This window comes from Ranitomeya variabilis, chromosome 2, assembly GCF_051348905.1.
Source record: "Ranitomeya variabilis isolate aRanVar5 chromosome 2, aRanVar5.hap1, whole genome shotgun sequence".
In the NCBI taxonomy this organism is placed as follows: domain Eukaryota; kingdom Metazoa; phylum Chordata; class Amphibia; order Anura; family Dendrobatidae; genus Ranitomeya; species Ranitomeya variabilis.
In genome coordinates, this window is record NC_135233.1 from 297,892,785 (window position 1) to 297,918,559 (window position 25,775).

Below are 25,775 nucleotides of genomic sequence, written 5' to 3' on the forward strand. Positions count from 1 at the left end.
TCTGCCGCTGTTTATGGTTCAAAAGTGGCTTTACCTGGGGAATGCGGCACCTGTAGCCCATTTCCTGCACACGCCTTTCCACACCAGACTCAGTCCACTGCTTCCTCAGGTTCCCCAAGGTCTGGAATCGGTCCTTCTCCACAATCTTCCTCAGGGTCCGGTCACCTCTTCTCGTTGTACAGCGTTTTCTGCCACATTGTTTCCTTCCAACAGACTTACCATTGAGGTGCCTTGATACAGCACTCTGGGAACAGCCTATTTGTTGAGAAATTTCTTTCTGGGTCTTACCCTCTTGCTTGAGGGTGTCAATGATGGCCTTCTTGACATCTGTCAGGTCGCTAGTCTTACCCATGATGGGGGTTTTGAGTAATGAACCAGGCAGGGAGTTTTTAAAAGCCTCAGGTATCTTTTGCATGTGTTTAGAGTTAATTAGTTGATTCAGAAGATTAGGGTAATAGGTCATTTAGAGAACCTTTTCTTGATATGCTAATTTATTGAGACAGGTTTTTTGGGTTATCAGGAGTTGTAGGCCAAAATCATCAGTATTAAAACAATAAAAGACCTGACAAATTTCAGTTGGTGGATAATGAATCTATAATATATGAAAGCTTAATTGTAATCATTACATTATGGTAAATAATGAAATTTAACACTATATGCTAATTTTTTGAGAAGGACCTGTAGTGTCAGTGTACAGGTAATACAGTTAACACCAGTGACATTATATGCAGGAGCTTTGTATATAGTGTCAGTGTACAGGTAATACAGGGATCACCAGTTACATTATGCACAGGAGCTCTGTATATAGCATATAGTGTACAGGTTTCCTCTCATTCCTAGCCCCATGTCTCTCCATCCTGTCCTTGTGCCTCTCCATTCTGCCCAGGCTCGGACTGGCCCATAGGGGAACAGGGGAATCCCCCGGTGGGCCCCTGTGCAGATCTGGGCCCCCTATCCCACTGTTTTTGCAGTACTTAGCATAATTCACTTGATTTACATTTACTCTGTACAGAAAAAGCAGCATTTAATTACTAATTTACCAAAGTACCCAGTTTATTATTATAAGGAGATATAAGTACATTTGTGAGCAAGGGTAGTGTAATCTAATATATAAAGCTGAATGTGTGTGTGTGTGTATGTATGTATGTATGTATGTATGTCCGGGATTGGCATCTGAACCGTAGCAGCTACAGCCACAAAATTTTGCACAGTCACACGTCTGGACCCCGAGAGCGTCATAGGCTATGTTGTGAGGTGAAATTTTAACCCCGCGCTTTCCAATTCACCAAACAATTTTGCCCCTATCTACATAATGGGGAAAAAGTGAAAGGAAAAGTGTTGGAGGCGTCGCAGCTACAGGCACAAAATTTTGCACAGTCACACGTCTGGACCCTGAGAGCGTCAAAGCTATATTGTGAGGTGAAATTTTAACCCCGCGCTTTCCAAGTCACCAAACAATTTTGCCCCTATCTACATAATGGGGAAAAAATGAAAGGAAAAGTGTTGGAGGCAAATTAACAGCTGCCAGATGTGAACAAGGGGGACTTAAAGAATGAGAGCGATGGCGCCAAAGAGTATATACTGTACAGTTGCTAAGGTGGGGCCCCAACATGGGATAATCACACCACCACGGGGATATGAACACACACACAAAATGCGCCACACACTACCACGTGCTCGAACACATATACCACCCTCAGTGCACATTTCACCACACATACACCAACCTCGCCACATAAAAGTAGAAACACAAAAGTCGCCGCTCAAAACTCGCCATGCGCAAAACTCTCCACATGCAAAACTCGCCACACGTGCAAAACTCGCCACACGCAAAACTTGCACACGCAGAAAAATTGCCACACGCAGAAAAATTGCCACATGCACAAAAGTTGCAACACATGCAAAAGTTGCCTCACACAAAACTTGCACATACTCAAAAGGCACCACACATAAAACTCGCCACGCGCAAAACTCGCCATGCGCAAAACTTGCTGCACACAACTTGCTACACTAACCTGTCACATGCAACTCGACATACAAAAAGTTGCTACACGCATGTCGCCACACAAAACTCATCTCACAAAAGTCCCTACATGCATGTCGCCACACGCAACTCAACACACACAACTTGACACACGAAACTCGCCCTAAAACACACACAAGTCTGGTATCCTTCAAAAATAAAAATCTGATTAATAAGCAGACAAACTACAAGAGCAACAAATGTACCATATAGGAATCCGGCAGCTGTCAGTCACATGACCAGTCTATTATGTGTATGTGTGAGCTAATATATACTGCCAGGGGGTGGGCTTACTGTTGGCTGGGGATTTATCAGGCTGCCATTTTAGCTTACAAATACTGAGGTAAAAATACTGACCAAATAACGTGTGAACGAGGGCTAATACAGGAGGAGATGGCATACAGCTATATACTATATACAGGAGATGACACACAGGTATATACTATTTACAGGGGAGATGACACACAGGTATATACTATATACAGGAGGAGATGACACACAGATATATACTATATACAGGAGAGATGACACACAGGTATATACTATATAGAGGAGGAGATGACATACAGGTACATACTACATACAGGAGGAGATGACATACAGGTATATACTATATACAGGAGGAGATGACACACAGGTATATACTATATACAGGAGCAGATTACCTACAGGTATATAGTATATACAGGAGGAGATGACACAGGTATATGCTATGTATAGGAGGAGATGACATACAGGTATATACTATATACAGGAGATGACACACAGATATATACTATATATAGGTGAGATGACACACAGGTATATACTATATACAGGAGATTACATACAGGTATATCTAATATATAAAGCTGAATGTGTGTATGTATGTATGTGTGTATGTCCGGGATTGGCATCTGTACCGTCGCAGCTACAGCCACAAAATTTTGCACAGTCACACGTCTGGACCCCGAGAGCGTCATAGGCTATGTTGTGAGGTGAAATTTTAACCCCGCGCGTTCCAATTCACCAAACAATTTTGCTCCTATCTACATAATGGGGAAAAAGTGAAGGGAAAAGTGTTGGAGGAAAATTGACAGCTGCCAGATGTGAACAATGAGGACTTAAAGAATGAGAGCGATGGCGACAAAGAGTATATACCGTACAGTTGCTAAGGTGGGGCCCCGACATGGGATACTCACCACACACGGGGATATGAACACAAACACAAAATGCGCCACACACTACCACGTGCTTGAACACATATACCACCCTCAGCACACATTTCACCACACACACACACCAACCTCGCCACATAAAAGTCGAAACACAAAAGTCACCACTCAAAACTCGCTACATTCAAAACTCGCCATATGCAAAACTAGGCTCACGCAAAACTCGCCACACGTGCAAAACTCACCTCATGGAAAACTCACCTCATGCAAAACTTGCACACACAGAAAAATTGCCACATGTACAAAAGTTGCACCACATGCAAAAGTTGCCTCACACAAAACTTGCACATACTCAAAATGCACCACACATAAAACTCGCCACGCGCAAAACTCGCCATGCACAAATCTTGCTGCACACAACTTGCTACACTAACCTGTCACATGCAACTCAACACACAAAATGTTGCTACACGCATGTCGCCACACAAAACTCATCTCACAAAAGTCGCTACATGCATGTCGCCACACGCAACTCAACACACACAACTTGACACATAAAACTCGCCCTAAAACACACACAAGTCTGGTATTGTCCTTCAAAAATAAAAATCTGATTAATAAGCAAACTACAAGAGCAACAAATGTACCATATAGGAAATACGGCAGCTGTCAGTCACATGACCTGTCTATTATGTGTATGTGTGAGCTAATATATACTGCCAGGGGGGAGGGCTTCCTGTTGGCTGGGGATTTATCAGGCTGCCAATAGCAACCAATCACAGCTCAGCTTCTATTTTGCTACAGTTAATTAACCTGAGCTCTGATTGGTTAATATAGGCAACAAAGACATTCTCAGTATAACAAAGCTAATATATGTTGTGAAATGCTTCTATTTGCTTAGTTTTTGCCTTTTAATAATTACATTTCTATCTATTTGTTTTGTGGTTTTTGTGTGCAGAATAAATTTTTGTTAACACATTCTATTTTGCTAACAGCAGTCATTAACCCGGGCGAAGCCGGGTAGTACAGCTAGTATTTGTATAAAGGTGAAAAGTGCCCCCCCAAGTCAATGTTACTGGTGGACACTTGGCACCCCAGTCCGACACTTATTCTGCCCCATATCTCCATTCTGCCTCATGTCTCCATTCTGCCCCCATGTGTCTCCATTCTGCCCCACGTGTCTCCATTCTGCCCCATGTGTCTCCATTCTGCCCCACGTGTCTCCATTCTGCCCCATGTGTCTCCATTCTGCCCACATGTGTCTCCATTCTTCTCCCATGTGTCTCCATTCTTCTCCCGCGTGTCTTCATTCTGCCCCATATCTTCATTCTGTGCCATGTCTTCATTCTGCCTCATGTCTCTATTCTACCCCCATGTCGTCTCCATTCTACCCCCGTGTATCTCCATACTAGCCCATATGATCTCCCATCCTGCCTCCATAGTCTGGATTTACAAAAGAAAAGTTAAAAAAAAAAAAAAAAAAAAAAGTTTCTCCTTACCTGGCCATGGTCAAGAGGCATCCTCTCCTTCATCCATCTGAGGTGCGCCATCGCATGGCACTGACATCATATGCCAGCATTGTGCACCCTGACATCAGCTGCCAGCCTGTGATTGGCTGGCGGCCGAAAACTATTGCACGGCAATAGATTTTAACTGAATGTGAATGTTAGTCCAAGGGCACACGTTCAGTTACTAAACTAGCAGAATCCTGCCCCTGGGGCCCGGAGAGCAGAAGGGGGGGTGTACCGGGCCTTCCTCTGCTGACCAGGCCACATATGCCAGTAAGGGCAGATGTGCCCTGGTGGCGTCCCTGTTAAGAACATCATTTTTTTTTTAAAGAAGATCCTTTCCCTGAAACTTTTCCACAGTTCCTGAAGGCTGTCAATAAATTAATCTTTAGAGTAAGTTCTCACAGATTATATTCACTGCACTAATTGCACACTAGAAAATCGAAGCAAAATCAACAGCGGCAAAAACCATCATGAAAAGAGCTTCAGATTTGCCACACATTTCATTCTGGTCAGCTAACGATCCAATAAAGATCCTGACCTTTATCTGATATCTTTTATGTAACATAATATAAGTTCTTTAGACAATGCGGACGCCGCTGCTGCTTTGCATAACACCACAATAGCTGCAGCTCTTCAATCGGTTGCCCCTCTCACACATACCAAAGCTCCCAAAATCAACAGACAACCCTGCCATACCAGCCTGACTAAAGAACTGAGGTGGGCTTCCAGGGTTGCTGAGCGGAGATGGATAAGATCACACTCCAACGAGGACTTCACCGCATTCAAACAGTCCCGCACTAATTTCAAGACCACACTCGCTGCAACAAAACAAACCAACTTCTCATCTATCATATCTTCCCTGTTTCACAACCCTAAACAGCTATCCAACACTTTCAATTCTCTCCTCCGTCCCCCAGCACCTTCTCCCTCTCCACTCATCTCAGCTGAAGACTTTGCTTCATTCTTCAAACAGAAGATTGATGACATCAGAGAAAGCTTTGGCCTACAACCCCCACAAACCCCTATTCCTAACAACTCAGCCCTCCTCCAAAACCAGCTTCTCCACCATTATAGAAGACCAACTTTCCACCCTACTCTAAAGATCACATCTCACCATCTGTTAACTTGACCCAATCTCATCCCACTTCATCCCAAACCTCACCACAGTCTTCATCCCTACTCTAACCCATCTCTTCAACCTATCAATAACAACTGGTGTTTTCCCTCATGCTTCAAACATGCCTCAATCACACCTATCCTCAAAAAGTCCTCTCTTGACCCATCCTCTGTATCTAGCTATCGCCCATAATCACTTCTTCGCTTTGCCTCAAAACTACTGGAACAACATGTCCATTTAGAACTGTCCTCCCACCTGTCTTCCTGCTCCGTCTTCGACTGATTACAATCTGGCTGAAACTGCCCTAACTAAAGTCACCAATGACCTTCTGACTGCCAAAGAAAAGCGACACTACTCTGTCCTCCTTCTCCTGGACCTGTCCTCTGCCTTTGATACAGTGGACCACTCCCTATTACTACAAACTCTCTCATCTCCTGACATCACAGACTTGGCTCTATTCTGGATCGCATCATACCTAAAATACCGGACACTCAGTGTCTCCCACTCACACACCACCTCCTCACCTCGCCCCCTATCTGTCAGAGTCCCGCAAGGTTCAGTCCTAGGGCCCCTGCTCTTCTAAATTTACACCTTCGGACTAAGACAGCTCATAGAATCTCGCGGCTTGCAGTATCACCTCTATGCTGATGACGCACAAATCTACCTCTCTGGACCAGATATCACCTCCCTACTAACCAAAATCCCACAATGTATGTCCGCTATTTCATCCTTCTCTGCTAGATTTCTAAAACTTAACATGGACAAAACAGAATTCCTCATCTTTCCCCATCTCACTCGACTCTCCCAAGAAACCTATCCATTAAAGTAAATGGCTGCTCACTCTCCTCAGTCCCACAAGCTCGCTGCCTCGGTGTAATCCTTGACTCTAATCTCTCCTTCAAACTGCATATCCAGGCCCTTTCCACCTCCTGCCAACTTCAACTCAAAATATCTCCTGGATCCTTACATTCCTCAACCTAGAATCTGCAAAAACTATAGTGTATGCCCTCATCATCTCCCATCTTGAGTACTGAAAACTCCTACTGTGTGGCCTTCCCTCTAACACTCTCATGCTCCTCAAATCTATCTTAAACTCTGCTGCCCGCCTAATCCACCTATCCCCCCGCTATTCCCCGGCCTCTCCTCTCTGTCAATCCCTTCACTGGCTTCCCATTACCTAGAGACTCCAGTTCAGAACCCTAACCATGTCATACAAAGCCATCCACAACTTGTCTCCTCCATACATCTGTGACCTCGTCTCCCGGTACCTACCAGTACGCAACCTCCGATCCTCACAAGATCTCCTTCTCGACTCCCCTCTTATTCTCACAATCGCATACAAGATTTCTCCCGCTCATCCCCCCTCCTCTGGAACTTTCTATCCCAACATATCAGACTTGCCTACAGTGGAAACCTTCAAAAGGAACCTGAAGACCTACCTCTTCTGACAAGCCTACAACCTGCAGTAACCACCGATCCACCAAACCGCTACACAACCAGCTCTGTCCTCACCTACTGTATTCTCACCCATCCCTTGTAGATTGTGAGCCCTCGCGGGCAGGGTCCTCTCTCCCCCTGTACCAGTCATGACTTGTATTAATTAAGATTATTATACCTGTTTTTTATTATGTATAACCGTCCTCACATGTAAAGCGCCATGGAATAAATGGCGCTATAATAATAAATAACAATAATATCTTATCCATTACAATCCTGGGTAATGTAAATCGGTCTGATCTCAGACGACAAAGCATGCACTGGCCGCGGGTCTCCAGACATGAGTGAAGTGTTAATACATCTATAGGTTAAGTTCCCACATCATGTATCCACTGCGTAATCTCAAAAACAGAAAATCCAAGCAAAATCCACAGTGGCAAAAGCCCATTATGGATTTCATTAGGGAAAAAACAGCAGATTTGTCGCACATCTCATTCTTTGCACCTAACAATGTAATAAAGATCCTGTTCTAGGGAGATCTGCGGCAAGTCCATGCATTGCGGTGCATGCTATGACTTTTGCTAATACTCCGTAATAATCAAGTTAGCAAATGGAAAACAGGGAGCAAATATTTTGTTATTGCAAAGGGTCTATTGTACATTTTTTCCTAGTTTTGTACTTTTACATACAATGGAAAAATGGAAATCAATTTGTTATGGATCCCAACAAGGTTGCCAACCAGCCAGAAATTCCAGGACAGTCCATAAAAATGTTGTACTTTTTTTTCCCTGTCCGTAAAAAACTATTTAAGGCATCTGTGATTTTTTTGAGGCCGATGAAGTTTTGTTTTTAATTATCATCATTTTACAGCTTACAGTGAATGCAGCTGATATCTTCATGTCAGAATTATGGGCTGTAGATCACTAATAATCATAATGATTTATTATGGTTCTCCAATGTGTCCATAGAAAATATTGTCTGGCTGTGATTTTTTTGATAAGTTATCCAGGAAAAATAGTCAAGTTGGCAACCCTCGATCCCAATGAAGTGTGAAGATGATCCCTAACACTATGTAATTATTCTTCTTACTTATATAGTGCCACCATATTCCGCAGCGCTGTACAGATATTATCAGCAAGGTAAAGTTTGAGTTAGGTAGAAGATATAACAACCTAAAGGCCTTTAATTACTGAGGGTTAAGTAAAGGGTGAACAGGTGGTGTGTCCTATAGAGAAAACTTATCATAATAGATTGCATTACGGAAAGTGTAATACATACTGTATAAATGACAAACTACTTGTCATGGCAGCGTCTCATGGAGAGAAGAACCATAAAACGACCAGACTCCAGTCCTACCGCATTATCTAGTCTTTTTCTACAGTAAATAAGGTCCATCCATGGGTACTACATTTTCGCCCAAGTGCTATTCATGGATTTCTTGACTATGTCACAATATTTATCTATTTCATATTTTTTTGTTCATATATTTTACAGTTATATATTATGCTACTTCTGTTTTTTATATTTTACGTAATTATTTATATATCAATTTAGGAATTAATTATAGGGAGGGATTGGTTCACTTTGAAGCTAAAGTTATAAAGTTATCTAATATCTTAAGCTGGATTTACTTTAGGTGCTCCACATCCAAGACTTTGTCGAAAAATGGATTCAGAAAGAACAATCATTGAGTATAGTGAGACAAACGGAGTAAAAAGTCTGCAACTTTAACCTCATATTGTCCTTCTTTACACGGGTGTTTGTTTTTTTAGCCGGTCACAATATCGTAGACTACTCTAAGCGCCGCACTTGCTATGTTACACGTTTAGTGCTGTGCAGAGGGTGTTCCTACTCATCGGCGCACAAGAGCCTTGCTATTCAGCACAACACCATACGGAAGCAGCTGATCCCATCCTCAAGTAGAAGGATTTACTGAAAGAGAGCAATCGTATGTGCTGGAAGTCCCAGCAAAGCTACAAAAGATTTATCTGTGTGCCATAAATGTCCCAGATGACACTAAGTGTTCTACAATGCACTTAAGAATGCAACCATGATCAGCTGATGGCCGATAACTATCTGCCGCGCCTACTACCACCGTGGAAAAGTGTACAGACTTCCAATAATCCAATATATCCAGCTTTATAAATATTGATAGGCAAATCAAAAAGTACATAGGAGTCGCCTGGGTTTATTGAAAATAGATGATGGCACACTTACCGCAAGTCGTCTTTATGCGATTATTATTCCCACTGTCTCTATTGTTTTCTATGAATAATTTGTATTGTTCTCTTTTATCTTGTCTGAATTTTATACTATTGAACATATCACTATATTCCGTGTTTTCATAGGAAATATAGGAAATCATGGCTAGAAATTTCATTTTTTTGCAGTAAGATTGTGTTGTTAAATTGTATCTACATGTCCATCAGTGGCAGTGAATATTTTGGGAGGGTTATTGAATGGGCATATAAACAGACAGGTAAATTCTATTTGTTTTGTATTAAGACTTTTTGGACTGTTCAAACAGTGCCCTCAGGTCCCTACATTGTAGCGCTCCATGTGTGAGTTTCACCCAGACATCATTGTGTTTTCATCTTTAATCAAATGAAATTTTATATAGAAATCTCGGCAAGCATCTCCCCCAGGGCTGGTGTCAGAAATCAGCTAATACTGCAGGGTAAAGCCTCACCTGAACATACGTTTCCATTGCTGCAGCCACTGTAGGGTAAATAGTAGTAGATGCCTTCTGTCCAGTTATGTAATATATAGTTGAGATTAGGAATCTCTCTTTGTGACCACCTCTCCCCTCCTGCTATCAGAATCTCGTCTCTATAATGTGTATACAGTTGAAACCAGAAGTTTACATACACTATATAAAAAGACACATCTGCATGTTTCTCTCCATATCTGACATGAAATCAGGATAAACCTTTCACGTTTTAGGTCAATTAGGATTACCATAATTATTATTAAAGAAAATGAACAAAAAACACACTGGCGCTCACAGGTTAGATTAGTGCTGGAGCTGCTGGCAACTGGACAGGCTCCGTGTGCAAACCTGTCCATGTTACTGAATAAGGCTACTTTCACACATCAGGTTTTTCGCGCCATGCCGATTCCAGCATCGCGCCGCAGAGCCGGATCCAGTGTAATTTGTGAAAACCGGATCCAGCGGTAAACTGGATACGTTCCATCCGGTTTGCATCCGTTTCTTCCGGTTTTTAATCCGGTTTTTGACGGATCCGGTTTTTAAAAATGCCCCTGGGAGGCTCCAAAATGTGATTGGCCCCCTGAAAACTATATATACAGTGTTCCTATAGCCCATCTGTGACAGGTTGTAGAGGAGCAAGTGTTTTGAGCAAGATGGATGAAGTTATTGCGAATATTCTGAAGATCAATGTGGATTTCACTGTGGAGGCGAATCGCTTGAAAACAATTGTTCTGGAGAAGGAGCGAGAGAGACAGCGAATTCTGCGTCTGAGCCGAAGGCGTTTGTGGATCCACCCCATCACTGCACAGAGAATGACACGGGAGTCTTTTCTACTTTATACATGGAGCTACAAGGAGACCCAGAGAAGTATTTCAGCTACGTGCGGATGAAAGCGGAGAACTTCGACGTGTTGGTGGACAGAATTGGACATCTCGTCCGAAGGAGTGATACGTATTGCCGATTCTCCATTTCACCGGCGGAGCATCTGATGGTCTGTCACGACTCAAGAAGTGGACCCTCTGGGTCACGGCTACAGAGCCCCCGAGGGCGAGCGGACCAGATGGAACCACCCCCTATACAGGGAGTGTTTGGGACAAGCCCAAGGGGGGTGAGGCCGCGACTGCCGGAACCAAAGGGGCGACTAGTATGGGAGCCAGAGGTGGGACAGAGAATACAGGAGAAGTGGTGCCACCCAGGCGCATAGATAAGAGACTAGCCTAGGACGTTAGGTACTAACCAGTATGAAGAGGATTCACGGAAGATTGGGAGCGATGGAAACACAGGACCGGCTAGGAAGGCAGGAACACTAGGCTGGGAAGATGACTGGAGCACCGGGCAGGTACGGAGGCTGGAACACTGGACTGGTACGGAGACTGGAACACTGGACTGGTACGGAGACTGGAACACTGGACTGGTACGGAGACTGGAACACAGGACTGGTACGGAGACTGGAACACAAGACTGGTACGGAGACTGGAACACAGGACTGGTACGGAGACTGGAACACAGGACAGGTACGGAGGCTGGAACACAGGACTGGTTCGGAGGCTGGAACACAGGACTGGTACGGAGGCTGGAACACAGGACTGGTACAGAGACTGGAACACAGGACTGGTACGGAGACTGGAACACAGGACTGGTACGGAGACTGGAACACAGGACTGGTACGGAGACTGGAACACAGGACTGGTACGGAGACTGGAACACAGGACAGGTACGGAGGCTGGAACACAGGACTGGTACGGAGGCTGGAACACAGGACTGGTACGGAGGCTGGAACACAGGACTGGTACGGAGACTGGAACACAGGACTGGTACGGAGGTACTTTCCTCGGGTCTGAACCCTTTCCAATCAATTAGAAAAAATGTTTTGCCCTTGACAGTCTTTTTGGCGAGAATATTCTTAACCTCAAAAAACGCATCAGAGGAGACTGGTTGAAGAGAACGAGATGGGACAGAATGGAAATGGTTGAAAATTGCGGGTTTGAGGAGGGATACATGAAAGACATTAGGAATGCGTAAGGAGGTGGGTAATTTCAATTTGTATGCTACATCATTAACTCGGCTAGAAATCTCAAAGGGACCGATGTATCGTGGGCCCAGCTTCTGAGAAGGAATTTTAAGTCTGATATAGCGAGAGGAAAGCCACACCTTATCGCCAGGTCGATAAGGAGGAGCATCCAAACGCCTTTTGTCGGCAAACCTCTTCATTTTGCTACTGGCTTTTACTAGCGCCTCCTTAGTCTCCAGCCAAATTTGGGAAAACTCCTGGGACAAGGAATCCGCCGCCGGTACGCCAGAGGTGGGGAGAACAGGGAGGGGAATGCCGGGATGTTGCCCAAAAACAACAAAAAAAGGTGACTTAGATGAAGATTCGCTAGTATGGTTGTTGTAGGCGAATTCTGCCCAAGGAAGAAGAGATACCCAGTCATCATGGTGAGCATTAGTAAAATGCCGAAGATAAGAGATGAGGATTTGATTAACACGTTCCACTTGACCGTTGGACTGGGGATGATAAGCAGAAGAAAAATCTAGCGATACCTTCATAAGACCACAGAGCGCTCTCCAAAAACGGGAGGTAAACTGGACTCCTCGGTCAGAGACGATGTGCTGAGGGAATCCGTGAAGCCGAAAAACTTGAAGTAAAAAAATCTTTGCAAGGTCAGGAGCAGATGGGAGTCCAGGTAGAGAGATGAAGTGGGCCATCTTGGAAAATCTGTCTACTACCACTAGAATTGCCGTGCAATTAGAGGATCTCGGTAAATCGGTGACAAAGTCCATAGCGATATGAGTCCATGGAACCGATGGCACAGGAAGTGGAAGTAGAGGTCCAGAAGGCAGCTGTCGAGGAACCTTATTCCGAGCACATGTGGAGCAAGAAGCAACAAAATCTAAAACATCCTGGCGAAGAGAAGGCCACCAATAAAGGCGAGAAATCAGGAAGAGGGTCTTCTTTGCTCCGACATGTCCGGCGAACTGGGAGGAGTGTCCCCAGCGTAAGACCTTCAACTTGTCACAATTAGAAACGAGGGTCTTTCCTGGAGGCGGTGAGATTACATCGAGGGGAGCCAAAGAGACAATCTTAGTTGGATCAAGAATGTGTGCGGGTCTCTCCTCTACATCCGAAGGTAGAAAAGACCGAGACAGAGCGTCAGTCCTGATGTTCTTGTCTCCAGGCCGGAAGTGTAGCTCGAAATCGAAGCGTCCGAAGAACAAGGACCATCTAGCTTGTCGAGGATTCAGTCTTTGGGCTGACTGAACATAGGCTAGATTCTTGTGGTCAGTGAAAATAACAAAAGGATGAACAGCCCCTTCAAGAAGATACCGCCACTCCTCCAGGGCCAACTTGATGGCTAACAATTCCTTGTCACCGATGGAATAATTGCGTTCCGGGGGAGAAAAAGCTTTGGAGAAAAAGCCACAGGAAACCAACCGTCCAGAATTGGATCTCTGTAAAAGCACAGCTCCGGCTCCAAAAGATGATGCGTCCACTTCAAGGATAAAAGGCCTGTTGGAATCGGGACGATGAAGCACCGAGGCAGAAGCAAATTCTTGTTTCAGAGTTTGGAAAGCTGTCTCTGCCTCTGGAGGCCAGAGATTAGGATCAACCCCTTTACGGACCAGAGCAGAGATTGGCTTAGACAATGAGGAGAATTGAGGGATAAATTGTCTGTAGTAATTGGCAAAGCCAAGGAACCGCTGGATAGCTTTTGTTCCCGAAGGACGGGGCCAATTCAAAACGGCAGACACCTTTTCAGGATCCATTCTTAGACCCTCCTCAGAAACAATATATCCCAGGAAAGGCACAGAAGACTGCTCAAAAACACATTTTTCGAACTTTGCAAAGAGATGATTCTCCCTTAGGCGAAGTAAGACTCGGCGAACGTCTCGGCGATGAGTGGAAAGATCAGGAGAGAAGACGAGGATGTCATCCAAGTAGACAACTACACTGGTGTAGAGGCAGTCACGAAAGATGTCATTGACGAACTCCTGGAACACCGCTGGAGCATTACAAAGCCCAAACGGCATTACCAGATACTCATAGTGACCGTCCCGAGTATTGAATGCGGTCTTCCACTCGTCTCCCGCACGGATACGAACCAAGTTATTTGCTCCTCGAAGATCAAGCTTAGTAAAAATCCGTGCACCTCTCAGTCGGTCGAAGAGTTCAGAGATAAGCGGTAAAGGGTATTTGTTCTTCACAGTGATGTTGTTTAACCCTCTGTAATCTATACACGGACGAAGGGAACCATCCTTCTTCTTCACAAAAAAGAATCCCGCACCTGCTGGAGAGGACGATTTCCGAATAAAGCCTCTGGCAAGATTTTCTTGAACATAGTCCGACATAGCTTGAGTTTCTGCAGGCGAGAGCGGATAGATTCTTCCCCTACGAGGCAGGGCACCAGGAACAAGGTCAATGGGACAGTCGTAAGGTCGGTGCGGCGGAAGAGACTCCGCCTCCTTTTTGTCAAAAACATCAGAAAAAGAAGAATAGGCAGAGGGCAGCCCGGAGAGGACGGGAGAGGAACAAGGGACACCAACAGGGTGCACCGGCAGCAGACAACGAGACCGACAGGAATCTCCCCAACGAAGAATATTGCCCCTACGCCAATCCAGGAAAGGTTCGTGGAGACGCAACCACGGGAGACCGAGAAGAACAGGGTGAGAGATGTTGGCCAAAACTAAAAACGAAATTTTCTCTCTATGAAGAGCCCCAACCTGAAGTTCCACAAAATGCGTGACTTGAGTAATAGTCTCCTGCAGAGGTCTCCCATCTACTGAAGCAAGAAGAAGAGGGTTCTCTAACGGTCTAACGGGAACTGAGAATTTAGTTACCTCCTCTAGCCTAATAAAATTTCCCGCAGCCCCAGAGTCTAAATAAGCCTCAAGAGAGAAACGTTTGTCATGTACGTGCAATAAAACAGGCAAAGTGAGGGGTTGAGAGGTTTCATTTGTACCTAGGGAGGCCTCTCTTACCTGACCTAGGCGGAGGAGTTTTCCGGACGGTCAGGACAGGCACGAAGGAGATGTGAGGAACTGCCACAGTAAAAACAGAGACCCTGGGCTCGCCTCTCCTTGCAACGTTGTTCTGAGAGTTTGACACGATCCACCTGCATCGGTTCAGGGGCAGAAACTGAAGCGGTGACCCTAGGACGAGGGCTGAGAGGCCTGCGAGAGGTCATAGAAGAACGCGGAAATTTTTTCTCCCGGGCTCTCTCCTGAAAGCGAAGATCAATTCGCGTAGCTAAAGAAATTAAATCCTCCAAAATTGTAGGAGTATCTCGGCCAGCTAATTCATCCTTAATACGACTGGAAAGCCCCCGCCAGAAAGCCCCGACTAACGCCTCATTATTCCAACCCAAATCGGTAGCTAAAGTTCGGAACTGAATTGCATATTGCCCAACGGTTAGGGACCCCTGCTGTAGATTGAACAAGGCTTCGGTGGTGGAAGCCAAACAACCTGGCTCATCGAACACTCGACGAAAGGTCTCTAAGAATGGTGTAAGCTGGAGGACCACAGGGTCATCCCGCTCCCAAAGTGGATTAACCCATGCTAAGGCTTCCCCCTCCAAATGCGAAACAATAAACGTCACCTTGGCCCGATCCGTGGGATACTGCAAGGGAAGGAGCTCAAAGTGAAGACGGCACTGATTGAGAAATCCCCGACATTGTTTGGGATCACCATTAAAACGAGGGGGCTTAGCCAAACGAGGAGTGGGATGAGGTGCAAGAGCTGGTGCGGGAACAGACGCGGCAGCCTGGAGAGAAAGTAGACGACTATCTACAGAAGCCATATACCCCAAAATATGGGACTGAGCGTCGCGCTGCTGCGCCAGTTCTTGTTGCAAGCTGGCCAGCTGAGAGGCATTTCCCGGATCGGAGGACTGGAGGGCCGAGAGACGGGAGTCCATAGACTTCATGAAGGACATCATACGAGACTGGTTTTCCCGCAAGAAAACTAACTCCTTCTGAGCGGCTGCGGCTCCGGCGGGATCCATGGCCTTTGCGTACTGTCACGACTCAAGAAGTGGACCCTCTGGGTCACGGCTACAGAGCCCCCGAGGGCGAGCGGACCAGATGGAACCACCCCCTATACAGGGAGTGTTTGGGACAAGCCCAAGGGGGGTGAGGCCGCGACTGCCGGAACCAAAGGGGCGACTAGTATGGGAGCCAGAGGTGGGACAGAGAATACAGGAGAAGTGGTGCCACCCAGGCGCATAGATAAGAGACTAGCCTAGGACGTTAGGTACTAACCAGTATGAAGAGGATTCATGGAAGATTGGGAGCGATGGAAACACAGGACCGGCTAGGAAGGCAGGAACACTAGGCTGGGAAGATGACTGGAGCACCGGGCAGGTACGGAGGCTGGAACACTGGACTGGTACGGAGACTGGAACACTGGACTGGTACGGAGACTGGAACACTGGACTGGTACGGAGACTGGAACACAGGACTGGTACGGAGACTGGAACACAGGACTGGTACGGAGACTGGAACACAGGACTGGTACGGAGACTGGAACACAGGACAGGTACGGAGGCTGGAACACAGGACTGGTACGGAGGCTGGAACACAGGACTGGTACGGAGGCTGGAACACAGGACTGGTACGGAGACTGGAACACAGGACTGGTACGGAGACTGGAACACAGGACTGGTACGGAGACTGGAACACAGGACTGGTACGGAGACTGGAACACAGGACTGGTACGGAGACTGGAACACAGGACAGGTACGGAGGCTGGAACACAGGACTGGTACGGAGGCTGGAACACAGGACTGGTACGGAGGCTGGAACACAGGACTGGTACGGAGACTGGAACACAGGACTGGTACGGAGACTGGAACACAGGACTGGTACGGAGGCTGGAACACAGGACTGGTACGGAGGCTGGAACACGGGACAGGTACGGAGGAAGGAGACAATGAGGCAGAGCAGGGCACAGAATAAACGCAGGGAGCCTAAGAGACCAAGGGGGTACCGGCAAGGAACCGGCAAACACGATAGACGCAAAGGCGTCTAACCCGGGCAGGTGCTGGAGTGAAATACCCGATGGGCACCGCCATATTGGGGGCGGAGCCATCGGGTCACGAACTCCCAGAGACCCGTGCGGTGCGAGGAGCCTGTCTGCGCATGCGCGGACCGGCAAAGGGACGAGCACCGAGGAAAGCAGGAGCGGAGGAGCGAGGAGGAGCGTCGGGAGCGCGCCGGCCGGATCGGTAAGTATGGCAGGGTGTAACATGGTCACTCTTCGGTAAGCCATTTTTATTGTATCTCATCCTGTAAAGCACACTTTAATGTTGTTGCTGGTATTTATTTTTAGAATAGTTTTTAGTGATCTTTTTTATCGTATCTCCTACTGTTAAAGCTGACTTATAACTGTAATGTTATTGCTGGTATTTTGTAATAATTTTTGCCTTGCTTTTATTCACAGATTTCTTGCAACTGTAGAATCCCTTTCGTCACTACATTTCCAGTTCAAATTTGTAATTTCCACCATCGCCGGAATTGTCAAGCACACCTGCCGTGCATTGTTGGACTCTTTGCACGGCGAATTTATACCACATCCCACAATGGAGAGTTAGTTGGTAGCTGAGAAGTTCCAGCAAGTGTGTCAGTTTCCCAATTGCATGGGTGCAGTGGACGGGAAACATATCCGCATCGTGAGAACGGCTGGTTCTGGCTCGGAATATTTCAACTATAAAAAATACTTCTCCATTGTGCTGATGGCCATCACCGATGCGGAATACAAATTTGTAGCGGTGAATATTGGGGCGTATGGCCGCTCCAATGATTCCCAAGTTTTCAAATTGTCTGCAATGGGGCGTCATCTGTATGGAAACACCTTCCAATGCTCCCCCCCCACCCCCCCAAGACCACTGCCTCAAACCTCTGGGCCACCAATGCCTCTTGTTTGTGTTGAGGATGAAGCATTCCAACTATCGGAAACACCTACTGAAACCCTACTCCTGTAGTGGATTAACGCAAACTAAAAGAATTTTTAACTACCGCCTCACACGAGCACAGAGAATGGTGGAGTGCGCTTTTGGGATTTTAACCGCCAAATGGCGAGTTCTATTGACAGCTTTAAACTTGAAGACTGAGACTGTTGACGAGGTGGTGAAAGCCTGTGTTGTCCTGCACAATTATGTAATATGCAAGGAACATATTTCCATTGAAGACCACTCAGAAGAAACCACCTTGGCTGATTATCACAACATTACGTATAGAAGTCCTGTGTCAGTTTCCCGACTGAGGGACCAATTTGCAGAATACTTTATTTCACCTGAAGGAAGAATAGACTGGCAGAATGAGAGAGTTAGAACAATTTGTCTTGGACCTTGTAACCCTTAGTATTTTACCTTATTGTAACCAGGTTATGTACCTGTTTGTGTTGCCCCAAAGTATTTAACCTTTAACCTTCTTTTACCCAAGTTATGTACCTGTTTGGGTTGTACCCAAAGTATTTAACCTATAACCACATTATTAAACCTTGTTTTACCCAACGTATTAAACCTTATAAATAAAAGACAAATTTTGTAAAAAAAAAAACCTGTTTTATTAAACTACATTTGGTAACAAATATAACTTTATAAGTTAAAAAAGTTCGGGGTGGAGATATTGCTGGAGGGGCTGTCAGATTGGGACACTTCGACAGTGGGAGTGTGGAGAGAGGAATGTGGTGGTGGTGGTGAAGGATCAGTAGGTAGCGGTGAAGGGGTGGAGAAGGAAAGAGAATGGGTGGAAATCAAACTGGGAGTCAAATTTGGAATTTTGGAGGGGTGTAGTTGATGGATTGGGAGGCAGAAGAGGTGATGGGTGAGAAGAGGGTTGGGATAGTGACGTGATGGGTGAAGGAGACTGGAGGTAATGGGCAGGGAGAGGAGGCGCGGAAGATGTTGGTGGGAACTAGTATGGGGGCGGGATGTTGGTACGGGTCAGTATGCTGGGACGGGGCACGAGCAGGATGCTGATACGGGTCAGGATGCTGGGATGGGGCACGGGCAGGATGCTGGTACGGGTCAGGATGCTGGGACGGAGCACAGGCAAGATGCTGATACGAGGCAGGGGCAGGATGCTGGTACGGGGCAGGATGCTGGTGGTGGCTGGAGGGAGGGACAGTGGCTGGAGGGGGGCAGGTACAGGAGGGGGGGCAGATGTGGTGGCTTGAGAGGTAACAAGCGCTAGAGTAGACTGACATGATTGCATTACTTGCATCTGCTGATCAGGAGATAGCTTTTCCATGTGCTCGAATACCGACCGGAAAAAAGTGTGGTTCGGTGATTGACTTGCATCTGAATGCATCCGTAGCAGAAGTGTATGCAACTCGAGAATGCTTTTATTTATCAAATTGAAACCTGCGGCCATTTGCTCCGACAAAAGTTTCAGACAGTTCTGGAAGGATGCATTTAAGTGCAAGAACTTGGGCGCATAGCTCTGTACCTGACCCCTCTGCCTCTGCCGCTCCGAAGCCACAGGTGTACTAGAGGTGGCAGCACCAGAGGGGTGGGGTAAAGGAAAAGCTATATCATCACCAGCAGATTCATGCAATGCAGCCGGCCTGGATGCTCCAGCGCTGGTGGATGGGACCGAGGGATCAGATGTGAGGGAAGGTGCAGAGGGGCCGGGACTGTTGAAGTGTCCCGCGGTGGCGGACTCCTGAGGGATCGCCCCAGAAGGGTTCAACTCTGCTGCAGGCTCCCGACGGTGCTGTGGAACAAAGCGAAGGTGGGCTCCGGCGGTGAGCCCACCTCAAAGCCGCGACATGTTAGCTGTTTTGTACAGCTGACATGTGCGCGCAATAACCCCTTTCTATGACCCCTTGTAACCCATTTCTCATGTACAGCACCATGGAATTTATGGTGATATATAAATAAATAATAATAATAATGAGCGCGAGCGGAATCGCGATCAGCCCGCGCCCATTAACTAGTTAAATGCCGCTGTCAAACGCTGACAGCGGCATTTAACTAGCGCTCCCGTCCGCAAGTGCTCGCACCGCTGACCCCCGCCACATGATCGAGGGTCATCGGCGCATTGCCATAACAACCAGAGGTCTCCTTGAGACCTCTATGGTTGTTGATGGCCGATTGCTTTGAGCGCCACCCTGTGGTCGGCGTTCAAAGCAACCCTGCATTTCTGCTACATAGAGGTGATCTGTGCTTCACCTCTATGTAGCAGAGGCGATTGTGTAGTGCATGCTTCTAGCCTCCTATGGAGGCTATTGAAGCATGCCAAAATTAAAAAAAAAAAGTGTTTAAAAATATAAAAAAAAATAAAAAATATATAAAAGTTCAAATCACCCCCCTTTCGCCCCAATCAAAATAAAACAATAAATAAAAATCAAACCTACGCATATTTGGTATCGCCGCATTCAGAATCGCCCGATCTATCAATAAAAACAAAGGATTAACCTGATCACTAAATGGTATAGCGAGAAAAAAAATCAAAACGCCAAAATTACGTTTTTTTGGTCGCCGCAACATTGCATTAAAATGCAATAACGGGCGATCAATAGAACGCATCTGCACCAAAATGGTATCATTAAAAACGTCAGCTCGGCACGCAAAAAATAAGCCATCAACCGACCCCAGATCACGAAAATTGGAGACACTACAGGTATCGGAAAATTTTTAGCAAACTTTGGAATTTTTTTTACCACTTAGATAAAAGAGAACCTAGACATGTTTGGTGTCTATGAACTCGTAATGACCTGGAGACTGGAGAATCATAATGGCAGGTCAGTTTTAGCATTTGGTGAACCTAGCAAAAAAGCCAAACAAAAAACAAGTGTGAGATTGGACTTTTTTTGCAATTTCATCGCACTTGGAATTTTTTTCCTGTTTTCTGTTACACGGCATGGTAAAACCAATGGTATCGTTCAAAAGTACATCTCGTCCCGCAAAAAATAAGCCCTCACATGGCCATATTGACGGATAAATAAAAAAGTTATGGCTCTGGGAAGGAGGGGAAAAAACGAAAAAAGCTCCGAGGGTGAAGGAGTTAAGCATGTAAACATTGGCTATTAACCCCTTAGTGACAGAGCCAATTTGGTACTTAATGACCGAGCCAATTTTTACAATTCTGACCACTGTCACTTTATGAGGTTATAACTCTGGAACGCTTTAATGGATCCCGCTGATTCTGAGACTGTTTTTTCGTGACATATTGTGCTTCATATTAGTGGTAACATTTCTTCGATATTACTTGCGATTATTTATGAAAAAAATGGAAATATGGCGAAAAAATTTAAAATTTTGCAATTTTCAAACTTTGTATTTTTATGCCCTTAAATCAGAGAGATATGTCACACAAAATAGTTAATAAATAACATTTCCCACATGTCTACTTTACATCAGCACAATTTTGGAAACAAAATTTTTTTTTGTTAGGGAGTTATAAGGGTTAAAAGTTGACCAGCAATTTCTCATTTTTACAACACCATTTTTTTTTAGGGACCACATCACATTTTAAGTCATTTTGAGGGGTCTATATGATAGAAAATAACCAAGTGTGACACCATTCTAAAAACCGCACTCCTCAAGGTGCTCAAAACCACATTCAAGAAGTTTATTAACCCTTTACGTGCTTCACAGGAACTGAAACAATGTGGAAGGAAAAAATGAACATTTAACTTTTTTTGCAAACATTTTACTTCAGAACCATATTTTTTTATTTTCACAAGTGTAAAAACAGAAATGTAACCATACATTTTGTTGTTCAATTTCTCCTGAATACGCCGATACCCCATATGTGGAGGTAAACCACTGTTTGGGCGCACCGCAGAGCTTGGAAGTGAAGGAGTGACGTTTTACTTTTTCAATGTAGAATTGGCTGGAATTGAGATCGGATGCCATGTCGCGTTTGGAGAGCCCCTGATGTGCCTAAACAGTGGAACCCCCCACAAGTGACACCATTTTGGAAACTAGACCCCATAAGGAACTTATCTAGATGTGTGGTGAGCACTTTAAACCCCCAGGTGCTTCACAGAAGTTTATAACTTAGAGCCGTGAAAATAAAAAATCGAATTTTTTCTACAAAAATGATCTTTTTGCCCCCAAATTTTTATTTTCACAAGGGTAACAGGAGAAATTAGACCACAAAAGTTGTTGTGCAATTTCTCCTGAGTACGCTGATACCCCATATGTGGGAGTAAACCACTGTTTGGGCGCACTGCAGAGCGTGGAAGAGAAGGAGCGCTGTTTTACTTTTTCAATGTAGAATTAGCTGCAATTGAGATCGGACGCCATGTCGCTTTTGGAGAGCCCCTGATGTGCCTAAACAGTAGAAACCCCCCACAAGTGACACCATTTTGGAAACTAGACCCCTTAAGGAACTTATCTAGATGTGTGGTGAGCACTTTAAACCCCCAGGTGCTTCACGGAAGTTTATAACGTAGAGCCGTGAAAATAAAAAATCACATTTTTTCTACAAAAATTTATTTCTGCTCCTGTATCCTCCAGATCCACTCGGGGCCCGCATCTCTTTGTTGAACTCCTTCTTGAAGCGATCCCTGATCGACCGCCACCGCTTCACAATCCTCTCACCTGAAAAAAAGTGAAAGCACAAATTGGTTTGTATACAACACTTTAAATCCAGCAACATAACTGCACTGTGCATACTTACGTGCTTGATTCTGGGCCCGAACATCGAGGTTCTCCCACTTGTCTACAAGCTGTTGGCAGACTTGATCCCAGAGCCGACGGGTCACAATTACATCAGCGTGGCAGTGGTCACCCATAGTCCACAGCGGCTCCCTCTCTCGGATCAGATCGATGAGGAGGTCGATATTTAGTCTGACCTCCTCACCGTCCGACTCAGGAGCACGCTGTGAAGCCTGTTAAAAAAGAAGAAAAAAAAAAACATTACATTCAAAACAACATTAAGTTCAAATTAAAAAAAAAAAAAGCAGATGCTTACACGATGACGGCTGCCCGCACTCTCACGCCTACGAACCTGGGAGCCGCTCTGAGGACCTCTGGATCGAGCACCAGAATAAGAAGACTATCAGAGAAAAAAATTAAAATGATGTGCTTTTATGTTGCCTTTTTATGTGTTGTATGTTGTGTGATGTCTGTAATGATCAGTTTGTTGTGTGCAGTGTTACTTCAGTAATGATCTTTTGTTTTTATGTGTTGGGTGTAGTGTGAGGTTGTCGTTCTGCGATGCGTGCAAGAAACTTACCAATTGCGATCCCACTCCAGGTCTCTCTCCACCCCTTCGGTCTTCTTCTGGCAGCACCTCTTCTGCTGCAGCTTCCCGTTATACAAAAATGATAGATTGATAAATGCATTAAGTTAGAAAATATCTATATAAATAGATAGATGGATAGATAGATAGATAGATAGATAGATAGATAGATAGATAGATAGATAGATAGATAGATAGATAGATAGATAGACAGATAGATAGATAGATATGGGACAGATAGATTGATATGGGACAGATAGACAGGGCAAAAAAAAGTCAATAAAACAAAACATATATTTACCTCAGTGCACTGCCGACACAGGGGAGCTGTCAGGCAGGCTCTTTGCTGGCATGCAGGCTCTCCTTGCTGTCAGGCAGGCTCTTTGCTGGCAGGCAGGCAGGCTCTCCTTGCTGGCAGGCTCTCTTGATGGCAGGCAGGCACTCTTGATGGCTGGTATGAGTGAGGGCCTCACTGGCATTGCTTATATATGTGTCCTGAGGGCAGGCCAATTGGTTCTGAGCATGCTCAGATTAAAAACCGGATCAGGTCACCGGATCAGGCTTTTTCCGGATCCGGCGCATTCCGGCGTCCATAGACATGCATTGTAGCAAAAAGCCGGAAGCGCCAGATCCGGCCTTACCGGCTTCTTGGCCGCAGTCAAAAAACGTTACTGTAAACGTTTTTTCCAGACACCGGAATGGAAATTTTCTCCGATTCTGGAAAAAAACGTAAAAAAGGGAAAGGTCTTTTAAGGGAAAAAAGTTTGTGTTCGTGAAACCACCTGTGGTATTTGGTCAGTGGGGACTGATGCTGCTTTAAGGGGTCCTCTGGGGTGATGTTATGGCAGCAAGATGGTATAACTTCCCACAGGTAAAGTGTATCCCCAGGGCTCCCAGTGTGTAGATGGAAGATGGTGAGGAGTGTAGTAAAGAATGAGGACACAAGGTTGCAGTCGCTTTACCTTGGTTTGCTGAAGACTTCAGCTTCCACAGTCCAGAGCACCAGATCACAGGGCAGGCAGCGTCTGGCCGGCTTGAATGCAAGTTAGGAGTCCCCTTACCCAGGTGGAAATCAAAAGCCTTCCTTTAGCGTCGTAGTGTTGTAGTCCCTTACTGCTAAAAGCTCACAGATGTTGTCTCTCTCTCTCTCTGTCCCCTGGGTAGGATAGGCCATAACCCGTATGACTGGTGGCTTGAGGCTGTTTATAGGGACTTTGGCACACCCCGGCCTCGGAGGGATGCCACCGTGCCTCCTGGGTGTTAGTTTGGACAGGTAATGTAGAGTTCAGCTGTCCTGCCAGTCTCTGATGTAAGTCATAGAGGTCCTTACACCCTCGGTGTTCCGGCTACCGGTCCTGCGCCTCAGAAGGAGGCAGCCTGCTCGGGGCTGGTCTCCCTCTGATATCCACTCCTGAGCTTTGCTCTCCTGCATGCTCTCTGCAATCAATTCGGCTTTCTGAATGTCTCTTTCCAGGAACTGCTGCACTGGGGCTACACAGCTCCGTAAAACCTTTGCCTCCCTCATATGGCTCCTGTCTGCTTCCTGGCAGGAACCCTCTGGAAAACTGACTAACTTTCCCTACAGACTACCAGTTATATATATATATGGGGAGTCACTTAGCAAGTATGATCAAAAGCTCCCCCTGGTGGCCTGGAGTGTGAATGTGTTGCATGTTTGTGGTACCTGGTTACAGTTATCCCTTCTTGCCTTCAAGCGTAACATCACTCTCCCCGAGATGAAAGTAATGCTACTGTGACGACCAGGACCCTGGGGTGCCACATATATATATGCATTTAGATTGTTATGTATTGTTTAAATGAGACCCCACTGAAAATAATACAAATAGATTAAATGTGTCATGTGCCGCACCCCCCCTCTTCTCCCTTCCTCTCAGCACTTTGCATCTATTTGGATTGAATCATGGCCTCTTGTGCCTGAGCAGAGCTGGTTACATGGTTACATGGTGACCACGGGGTAACTATTTGGGTTCTCATGGCTATTTAAGTCCTCATAGTGCAGTCCTGACATAGGACCCTGTCCTAATCAGCAGGCTCTATATTTTGGAAAGTCCTGTCTCTGCCCTTCTTTTTGCGTCTGACTGGTAGTACTAGATACACAGGTTTTATACTATTTATTGCACTTATTTGTACTGTTGTTACTACTCTGTCGCATTAATATTTCATGACTGATATGGTTTAAGTTATGTAAGCTATGGCACATATCATATGTGTCATGGGCAGGTTTCAGTACAGTTGTGTATGTATCATCTGTTATGGGCTGCATGTATAGATCCATCTACATTGCCTGAGGGGGAATATGGTTATTGGGTTATTTGTTGTATTTGAAATAATTTTAGTATTGTTGTGCTTAAGGTGAAATAAAGGTTTCCTTGATACTTTATTATGAGGATGTGCATACCCTTATTGGTCTAGTCTGTTTCTCTTTTCCCTGTTGTGAATTCCGTTCTCGGGCTCCCTCCTGTGGTCATGAGTGGTACTTTGTGAGTTCTGTTCTTGGGCTCCCTCTGGTGGCTTTTAGTGTTACGGCTGGTCTGTAGCTGGACTCCAGCTGCCTCGTTTTCTGCTAGGCTTGCTGCCTATTTAACTCCACCTGGACCTTTACTTGTTGCCT